The sequence below is a fragment of the Gekko japonicus genome, unplaced genomic scaffold (genome assembly GCF_001447785.1).
Source record: "Gekko japonicus isolate JY-2015 unplaced genomic scaffold, Gekko_japonicus_V1.1 scaffold613, whole genome shotgun sequence".
Lineage (NCBI taxonomy): Eukaryota > Metazoa > Chordata > Lepidosauria > Squamata > Gekkonidae > Gekko > Gekko japonicus.
Window position 1 is genome coordinate 254530 of NW_015164683.1, and position 10596 is coordinate 265125.

Genomic DNA, 10596 nt, shown 5'->3' on the forward strand with positions numbered 1-10596 from the left:
GTGCAGCTCACCCCCCCCCCCCATACCCTCCTCACACTATTTACTCTTTTCCTCCTCCTGGAAGTCCCCATACCTTCACCTTTTCCAGCTTCCTTCTCTGCTTTTTTCATTTGAGAATTTTCTTCAAACCTGGGACTTTTTTTCAGATTGTAGAAAGATTTTTCTTGCCTTTTCATGGTTCCAGTCTTTGAATTTAAGTATCCACAGAGTTGACCATGTTGTGAATGCTAACTCAGGGGCTCACAAGGACTTGCAAAGGGCATCTAATTCCCTTTCCCTTCCCTGAAAGCCCCCAGTAGTTACACAGCGCCCTCTGCGGGGCCATGCCCAGTTGCATGGTGGTTAGGCTGAAAATGTTTAATTGGTCCAAGGTTACCCAGTGAGGTTGCATGGCAGAATGGGGATTCAAATGTGAGTCTCTCAGACTCTAGTGTGAAACTCTAACTAGTAAACCACAATAGCTTTCAGGGGCAGCGGCTGTTGAACAGTTCTGGGCATTTGGACTTGGGTGAGTCATGCATGCCAGGCTATAGCAAATTGCCTAGTGGTTGCCAATGTTCCCTCTAAACTGTGGAAACTTGTGAGCAAAAATTCTACTTTGGAAGCTACTGGCATTAAACTTGTGAGTGAGTGGTTTGGCTACTGTATAAATTAGTCTGCTCTGGAGCTATCCTTCCTGAGCTAAGCCAAAAATGTGTGAGCCAGAGGCTAAAAAACTGTGAGCTGGCTCACACTAACTCAGCTTAGAGGGAACACTGGTAGTTGCTGCTGGGCTTGGCACCATGGGTCCTCCCTCAAAGGCCAAAAAAGCCCTGCAAAGGGCTCTTCCTCCAACCCTTGCCTTTTATTGACAGAAACCAAGGTCGGAAGGTTAGTAATACTGTTGCGATTTCCTAGCAACAGCCACTGAGAACATTTGTTTTTTGTAAAGCTAGAGGTGCTGCTTCTATTATTTTGGGGGGACTTAACCCCCACGTTTGCTGCTGCTGCTGCTGTTGTCTTTTGATTTCAGATTTTTCTGCAAACCTTGGGCTTTTCTCAGGTTTGTATAAAGCCTTGTCTTCTCTGTCCATGGCTCCAGTCTCCAAATTTGTATCCACAGATGGGGCATATATTATACAAGTGGGAACCTGCAAAGACTTGCGGGGTGAATTTTCCTCTGCCCCACTATTTCCTCCTTCCCTTCCTTGAAAGCCCCCATAGCCTGTCCCTCTTTCCCGCCTCCTTCCCTTCATATTCACCAGCCAGTCCACCTTTATCTTCTCCCCATGGTCTGTTTTCTGCCCTTCCATACTCTGGCACCCATTACCCAGGAAAACTATGATCCAGTTGCACAATGCTGGTTGCCAGGGCAGGCCCAACAGTACAGTGGGGAACCAGCAAGGACGTGCAAAGGGGACCTATTTTCCCATCACCTACCGGATGAACCACCTAGGTAGGTGGTTCATGTTTGCTCCGGGGCTGTCGGGGGAAGGGCCGGATCGGGAACGGGCCCGCAACACATTTTCCAGATGTTGCGGTGGGATCGCACCCGTTTGCTGCGCCCCCGATCCGGCCCACTCCCGACCCAAAACCCCTCATGAGAACAGGGCCCCTATTCCCCTTTCCTCCATGTTATCCTTCAAACAACCCTATGAGAAGGGGTGGGCTGAGAGTGAAAAACCATGGGGAAAGGGTGCCTCCCCCAGACCACCTGGGCCCTGTTCCCAAAGGGGGGAGGGAGAGTGGAAGAACTAGTCTGCCTGACCCTGACCTTCCCTCTCAAAGTGGAGATGGAAGGAGGGAGGAAGAGGCAGCCAGCCTAAATAATTGGCCAGGGGATGCTTTCCTCACCTCAGGCAGGCCAGGCATGGCTTCCCTCCTCTCATGTGGGCAGGCCACCTCCCTCACCTTGCTTGGCTGGGCAGCACCCTCTACCTCACTCAGGGCTCAGCCAGACACAGTCCTCTGCCTTGCCTCACCTTTCATGGGGCTCAGCTGGGCCAGGCATCATGCATTGCCTTGCCTTGTGTCACAAGGGTATCTTCCGCCCATTGCCTTGACTTGCACAAGGCTTGGCCCGGCGCAAACCTCTGACTTGCCTCATGCAGGGTTCAGCCAGGCCAGGCACTGCCTCTGACTCACCTCACCTTGTGCAGGGCTCAGCTAGGCCAGGGGCTACTATGTGCCTCGCCTCACATGGAGCTCCACTGGGAACTGCCATCTGTCTTACCTCAGCTTTGCATGAGACTTTGCTGAGCACCACCCCACCGTGTGCCTCACCTTGCCTTGAGCAGGGCTTGGACAGGCCGAGTAGTGCAGTCTGCCACATCTTGCCTTGCACAGAGCTTGGCCGGGCACTGCTATCTACCTTGCCTCTCCTTGCGTGGGATTCAGCCAGGCATTGCCATCTGCCTTGCCTCTTGTGGGGCTCGGCCAGACACTGCCATCTGCTTCACCTCACAGGGGCTTAGCCAGGCCAGGCATCACTGTCTGTCTCATCTCTCACGGGCTCAGCTGGGTGCCACCATCTGCTTCACCTCACACAGGGCTCAGCCAGGCAGGGCACTACCATCTATATCGCCTTGCCCTACATGGGGCTTGAACAGGTTGAACGTGACTGTCTGACTCGCCTTGCATAGGGTTCAGTTGGCCCAGGCATGGCCATTTGCCTTGTCTTGTGGGGCTCAGCCAGGCCGTATGCCACCGGATGTGCCTCACCTTGCCTTGTGCAGGGCTTGGACAGGCCGAGAACTGCAGTCTGCCACATCTTGCCTTGCACAGAGCTTGGCCGGGCACTGCTATCTACCTTGCCTCTCCTTGCGTGGGATTCAGCCAGGCATTGCCATCTGCCTTGCCTCTTGTGGGGCTCGGCCAGACACTGCCATCTGCTTCACCTCACAGGGGCTTAGCCAGGCCAGGCATCACTGTCTGTCTCATCTCTCACGGGCTCAGCTGGGTGCCACCATCTGCTTCACCTCACACAGGGCTCAGCCAGGCAGGGCACTACCATCTATATCGCCTTGCCCTACATGGGGCTTGAACAGGTTGAACGTGACTGTCTGACTCGCCTTGCATAGGGTTCAGTTGGCCCAGGCATGGCCATTTGCCTTGTCTTGTGGGGCTCAGCCAGGCCGTATGCCACCGGCCGCCTCCTTTGCCTTGTGCAGGGCTTTGCTTGGGTGCTGACATCTGCTTCACTTTGCACGGGGCTTTGCCAGGCCAGATGCCAGTGCCTCTCCCACCAGGAGGTATCCAGGTGCTCCTAATGGTCAATCTTGTCCCTGCCTGTGAGGTAAATTGGGCTAAGAATGACTAACTGGCCCAAGGCCACCCAGTGTGTTTCCTGGGCAGAATGCAGATTTGAGGTCCTAGTTGAAACTCTAACCACTACACCACACTGTGAGGGGTTTTTTTGTTTTATGGAGCAGGTGCTGTTGAACATTGACAAGCAGCCAGACCTAGGTGAGTCATGCAAGTTCATGTGGTATTCAGGTGCCCCAGTGGGTCCTCCCTCAAAGGCCAAAACAATCCTGAAAAGGCCCTCCCCTCCCCCTGCCTTTTACTGAAAGAAACCAAGGCTTCTGTTGTTGTTGCCTAGCAACAACCTGTGAGGGCATCAGTTTCTTACAGCTACCCACACTCCTTTTATTATCATTTTGGGAGTTTTTAACCCACCATTTTTTTTAAGATTTCATTTTTTCTGAATACCTAGGGTGTTCTTTAGGTTTGTATAAAGATATGCCATGTCCATTCACAGGTTCAATTTCTGTATGTAAGTATCCTCAGATAAGGCCAACATTATATGATACTAGGAATAAGGCTTGTTGTGGAAATAAATACAACAAGCTCTAGAAAGAGGCTCTGGGAGAGTGCCAAGGCCTTGGGCAGTCAGCGTCAATTCACCATTTTCTCCAGAGGAACTGATCTCTGCTACCTGAACAGTTGTAATTTTCAGTGATCTCCAGCACTCACCTGGAGATTGGCAACAATTGTTACCCAGGAAGAAATGGATGGTTTGGAGGGTGGAGTCTATGGCATTGTACCTGTCTCAGGTCCCACCCTGCCTCAAACCTCACTTCTCCAGGCTCCACCCCTCAAATCTCCATGAATTTCCCAACCTGGAGTTGGCAACCCTATCTCCTTCCCAGCCAAGCATCAACCTGCCATTATCTGCCCCTCTGATTTCAGCTTTGCATCTCCTCCCCCCTCCCTCCTGGAGATCAGTTGTAATTCTGAGGGATTTCCACCCCTCCTGAGATTGGCAACAGTAGATCCTAACCATTCAAGTTTACAGGTCACCCAGGTCCCTAGCCCCCAGTTAGGCTACGATGAAGAGCTAGGCTGGGCTGCAGGAGAGACAACTTACCCTACCAAAAGAGAAAGGAAATATTAATGTACTAGGTATTGTCACAGGACCTTAATATTTTTATTAAAGTCTCATGAGGCAAGGGCACAGGGAAAGGGAAAGAAGATTGGATATGTGATTAAATATGGACCCACAAGTTAAAATAATATTCCTACAAAAAGGTAGAAGCTGTAAGCGATCCTCTGAGCCTGAAATTCTTAGCTACACTCCTGACTACATCCAAACACATATTCTCCATGGCTATGAATCTTTTATAGCTAGATAGTACCAGTTTTATTATAGAGCCTGACCACTCTGTGGTGATCAGTTTATGTGGAAAAATACACTTCTATCTTCAACCACTATCTTGAGAATAAAGTGTCTACTGAAGATATACAAACAGACCATCTTTTGTATTAAACATGAAGCCAAAGGTTCAAATTGCCCTACTCTTAAAGCAACAACAAAACCAAGATAACAAAACTTCCATTTCTTTTTTTCTTTTCTTTTTTAAAAAGCATACAACACACTTATGGTTTCTCTCATTTTCACAGAATTTTGTTAATCCTTGACTAGATGCTTTCTCTGGAGCCCATACATTTAGGGCAATTAAAAATATTTACTAATGTTGACTAATAGAAGCTTGTGATTCATGGAATAGATCATCCTAGGCTTTGGAAATTGAATGTTTACACTTGTGTGTCATCCAGAGAATAAAAACAATGGGCAAAGCAACAATGTCAGTGGGAATCTACATTTTTTTAATGACTTGTGTGAAAGGGAAGAGGAATAAGTCTTCTTTTATCATTCCTGAACAGTTGGCATTTTGTGGAAATCAATATTTTAACTCCTCTCTCTTTTACCTTGACTGTGTAAATCCTTCACTGTAGTTTTAATACCATGGCTTTAACCTTTTAGATGAATGAACATTGGAGCTTCATTGGAGTGAAAAGACCCAAAAAAATCTACTTTATTCTTTATTTTCTCAGAAAATTTACAGAATTTATATTCACCTTTCCGCCCTTACAAGGGCCACCAAGTCAGCTGCCAATTTAAAGCATACATGGAAAAATTACATTATAAAACCATTAAAATCAAAAAACCCTCCCAAACATACATCATTAAAGCATACAAAACTGTTAAAATACATACAAAACATTAAAACATTGAAGGAGGGATCATTGAGGGAATGCCAAATGAAACAAAAAAGTCTTCAGGCCCTGGCAGGAGATGGCAAGAGAAGGGGACAGACAAATCTCCACAGGGAGAAAGTTCCAGAGGTTTGGTGCCATGATTGAGAAGGCCCTCTCCCTGGTTGCCGCCCACCGGATCTTAGATGGAGGGAGCATCTGAAGCTGGGCCTTCAAAGATGACTACAACCAGTGGACGGACCATGATCTGAACCTGCAGCTGGCCAACTATAACCGCAGTAACATTAACCTTTTAAATTACCAGAGGACCTCTCATCATGTAGGTTTATCTCTTCCCACGACTATTTAAATCTTAGCCAGCCCTTGTGTATGTGGAGTGTGGGGAAAGGCTTGCAAGACAGGCTTACAACACAAATCAGTATGCAAGTTTCCAAGTTCTCCAAAACTTTTTATTAGGCTGGATGTTAAGAAATAAATATTCCCCTATGTTAAAAACCACTTGGGTGCTATGATGAGAGCACAGAAGCTGCAGAGAAGTGCAGCGAGGGGTGATTGTTGGAGAGGACAAGACCGTTACTTCCATCCCTAGTGTAAGGCCCATAGTTCAGGGGATCTCACAGTTTATCAGTCCTCCAGTCTCTTCAGCAGTTGTTATTTCTAGATAGGACAAATTCCCTTGCCCAGTTTCCTGAAACTTTGGTGGGTGCTCAAAAGAGCCACAGGTGGCTTGTCAAAGAGCCACCTGAAGCTTCCAACCCACTGATTGAGTATCATTGGTCTACTGGCTTGTTTCTTCTGGACAGAATGGTAGGATGGTAACCTTTAACCCAAGGAAACATCCATGGACAAGTGTGTAAGCTTCTCAGTCTGTTAATCCCAATATAAATATCTCTACTTCGGCCCCTGTCACACGGGCCAGATAACGTGTGGGGGGCAGGCGTGGCTGTTTGCCCCACAGCAAAATAAAGCGCGGTCCCCTGAGTCTTCGTGCTTAGCCTGTTAGCTGGTGATCACATGGCGATGCTGGAGCGTGGCAAAGAAGCACCGCGGCAAGCATTTCGCATTTGTGTGCATGCACAGTTCTGTGAAGCAGCACTGCTTTCAGTTATGTGTTTGTGTGCATGCGCTTACGAAAAACATCCAGTTTGCGACGGGACATGGACAGGCGCCAGATGCCATGGAATACTAACGCTCCCGCGATCAGACACTCATCCCTGCCCCTTGTTTTCCAGATACTAGTGCACTTTCCGAGGTACTTTTTTACTGCGCATCTTCGGCGGGATTCCATGGGTTGGTCATGGGGGTGCTACGCTTCCCAGATGTTGCAGTGTGATCATGCCCCGAAAATCCACCTGGCATTCATGCCTTTAGTGCAGCAAATTCTCTGTGTGAACGGGGCCTTCTTTGAATAGTATTGTGCCTGCGCACTGTGGCTGATATTATGATCCTCAGACTGTCATTTTGTACACATTACTTAAGATCCCATTATCACATTTAAAGTGGGATTTATTTTTGAGTCACTATGCATGGGATCAGGTTGATAGTCTTACAGGGATAGCCAACCTGTTTGGCCCACTTGCCCCCCCCCCCCAGTGCTACCTCTAATTCTAAAGATGTTGGTTTGCCAGCAGCCTGGTGGTGATAGTTGTACATAGGTAGGAATTCTCAGTCTGGGGCAAGTGATGCACTGTATTCTTGGTGCTTGGGTTAGGGTTAGGGTTAGAGAGGACTTCTAGTGTCCTGGCCCCACTGATGGACCTCCTGATGGTACCTGATAGTTTTGGCCACTGTGTAACAGAGTGTTGGACTGGATGGGCCATTGGCCTGATCCAGCATTGGTTTCTCTTATGTTCTTATGTACATGGTGAGACATTCTTGAAGCAAGTCAAGCATCTCTTAGATTCACTCTGAACTTGGCTGGTGGCTATCCATGTCTGAGAAGTGATGATGAGCATAAGGCGTGCTTGCTGCCTTCTCCCACACCTCTGGCCTTAGCAGTGCTACCAGTATCTTAGTTGCCAAGGACCCACACTGATGTGCCAAGCATCAAGGACCCACACTGATGTGGTGTGTGGCTGTTAGTACATACTCTAGGGGTTATCTACCCCTGATCTATTATATTTATCAGTGGCATATTATTGCTTTGTATTTATTAGGACAATAATTTCCTTGTTCTCTACTGGCCAAGAAACAGATGACATAGAAAATCTGCTTGTAGCATACATGTTTTTGGTCTGAATACATACACCATTATTTACTGAAAATCTCAGCTTGATAACGTGGTAGCCTGCAGAGAACAGTCTTTCTAGACTGGGTTTTTATAAGATCCTTATAGAAATATGTACAAATTATTCAAAAGATAATTTGAAGTCAGAAAATGACTGGGTTTGTATTTCTTATGTTCATGCTCTATAACTCCAGACCTGCAATGCTGCATATTATAAACTGTAAATTCAGAAGTGTTTTAAACTGAATTGAAGCAGTTTGTATAATTGCAAGTTAGAATGATCAATGACTCTATCTTGAATAGTAGACACAGACAAATAATTGGCCTCTAAAGCTCATTAGTCACTTTTATTACAATTGTTGCATTTGTATATATTTTCTTTTTGCAACTTTATGTTAGTATTATGCTCAACAGGCAAGTCACATATACCAGCTATTTAGATCTCTAATGCTAATTATTTGCCTTTTAAAATTAGCTGGGGGGAGAGGTGACATCACCTTTCCAAGATGGCACCTTAACCTCTAAACTCTTCATCCCATGAGATAAAATCAGCCAATAACTTCTATCGTGTCTTGGAATAAAGATGTCATTGAAAGGCTTTGCAACTGGATGGATTTTCCAAGAACCGAACCTAAGTAGAACCTGCTGGATCTGACCAGTGGTCCATCTCATCCAGCACAATTTCATCCAGCAGCCAACCAGCTGCCCTGGAGAGCCAAACAAACAGGACATGGAGGTTGAGATCCTCCCCTGATGTTGCCTTCTAGCATTGGTTTTCAGAGGTTCCCTGCTTCTGTAGATGGAGACTCCCTTCAGTCAACATGGCTGATTGCCCCGATGGACCTCTCCTCCAAGAATCTTCTTCTGGGTCTCCATGAAATCTCTTCTTTCTTTTACTTTTGTACTCTTATTCGTTTATTTGATGTGTATCCCCCCTCTTTCTGAAAGGAGCTTTATCCCCTTACCCCATTTTATCCTCACAACAACCCTGTGAGGAGGGCTGAACTGACAGACAGCAACTGGCCCAACACCACCTAGTGAGGTCATGGTAGAGTAGGGATTTAAACTCAAGTCTATACTCTAATGACTATGTTGCACCGTTTAAAAAACCAGAATATATAGTACACATCTTCTTGTATGTATACTAGCAAGCTTAATGTATTGATTATCTAACGGAAGGGATTCAGACATCATAGATTTGATTTCTGGAATGAAATGGGGGCAGGAAAGGGAAAAACGCTAACTTTCCTTTTGAATCCTCTGGAACAAGTTGCTCCAAGAGTTTGGGATTAGGATTCCTTTCGTTACGGGGTTCCTATGGATTGATGTTGTTAGTGTTTCCATATCATTTTGGTGTTTTGCTTGCCATCTCTTACTGGGTTGCTTGAAGAATGCTGTTACTAGTTGCTTGTATTATTCAGGAGCTTGCTGCTGAGTTCAACAGAGTCTGGCTTTTGATGCTAACTTCCCTGTGGATAAAACTGGCAATAACTTATTAAGTTGTCTTATTTGAAGGGTCTGGAAAAACCTTCCCAAGAGAAAAACGCATCAGTTATTATCAAAGAAATCCCAGGCCAGATTTTTCACAACCATGTAAATAATAGGTTGTTGTAGCAGTGGCTGTTATGGTGATCACCCCACAACCAGATTTTTCACAACCATGTTGTAGCAGTGGCTGTTATGGTGATCACTTGACTGCCCCAAGTTCGTCTAAAGCAAGAGTTGTGACAGGTATTTCTGTGGGAAGAAATAGAGAGCTATCTGTTTGCCAGAGGACAAATTAGAAGTATCAAAGTGGATTTTTCTCACTGCATGATGTTACAAAGTCCTCATGTTTGTTTGTGGTTGGCTGGAGGACTTTGTATCAGATGCATGATGGGAGTTTTGTGCTTCCCAGACACATGCTGGCTCCTTTCTCCTTGTGACTGCAGTGCACAGCGAGAAGCTGTTTTAGCCCCCCCCCCCAATACCATTTTTCCATCCTCAAACCACCCCATGGAGCTGCTATTAGCTCTGTCACAAAAATTATGTGTAGCCATAAGAGTAAAGTGATTGTAACAATTGAAAAGTACGGAGAGTGATTTCAGCAAAGCGTACTTTATTCGATCAGGAACAAGACGACTTTGGCTGGCTCACAGGCCGGCTTATATTCCCTGAGAAACCGCCACCCAAAACACCACCCCACTTCCCAATAGGTTATTTACAGTGGCCGAGAGTCCCATTGGCTCTCGGCCAGGAACCCAGCCCCCTGATGGAGCGGGCTAGGATCCGCATAGTCCATTGTCTCTTGGAGGGAAGCTCTACGTTTGTCTCTGGACTTGTCTGGACTTGTCTGGACTTGTCAGGGCTGTTTGTCTCTGGACTTGTCCGGACTTATCTGGACTTGTCAGGACTGGATACATTACAACAATGGAGTAGGATCTCCCGTTCTGGCTTGGGAAATTCGGGGAGATTTAGGAGTGTTGTCTAGAGAGGGAAGAGTTTGTGAAGATGGGAGGTCAGTGGGGATGTGATGCCACATCCTGTGATGTCACACATTGGTCAAAGGTAGGGTGACCCACTCTGGCTTGGGAAATTCCTGGAAATTTGGGGTGCCTGCCTGGGTAGGGTGGAATCTGGGGAGGGGAAGGCGCTCAGCAGGGATGTGATGCTATACAGTCCAGCCTCCAAAGCTGCCATTTTCTGGGAGAACTCCAGGCCCCAGGTTAAGGTTGGTAACCCTACGGTGGAGCCAATAGTGGTTCCATGGGGCAGTTTAAGGGTGTGAAGATGGAGTGGGGAGGGGTGGGAAGACTGAAACTTCTTCCTGCACACTGCAATCATACGCACCAAGGGGGCGAGGTGTGACTGAAAAGCTTCCATAGACAAATAGTAGCAAAAAACCACAAGAA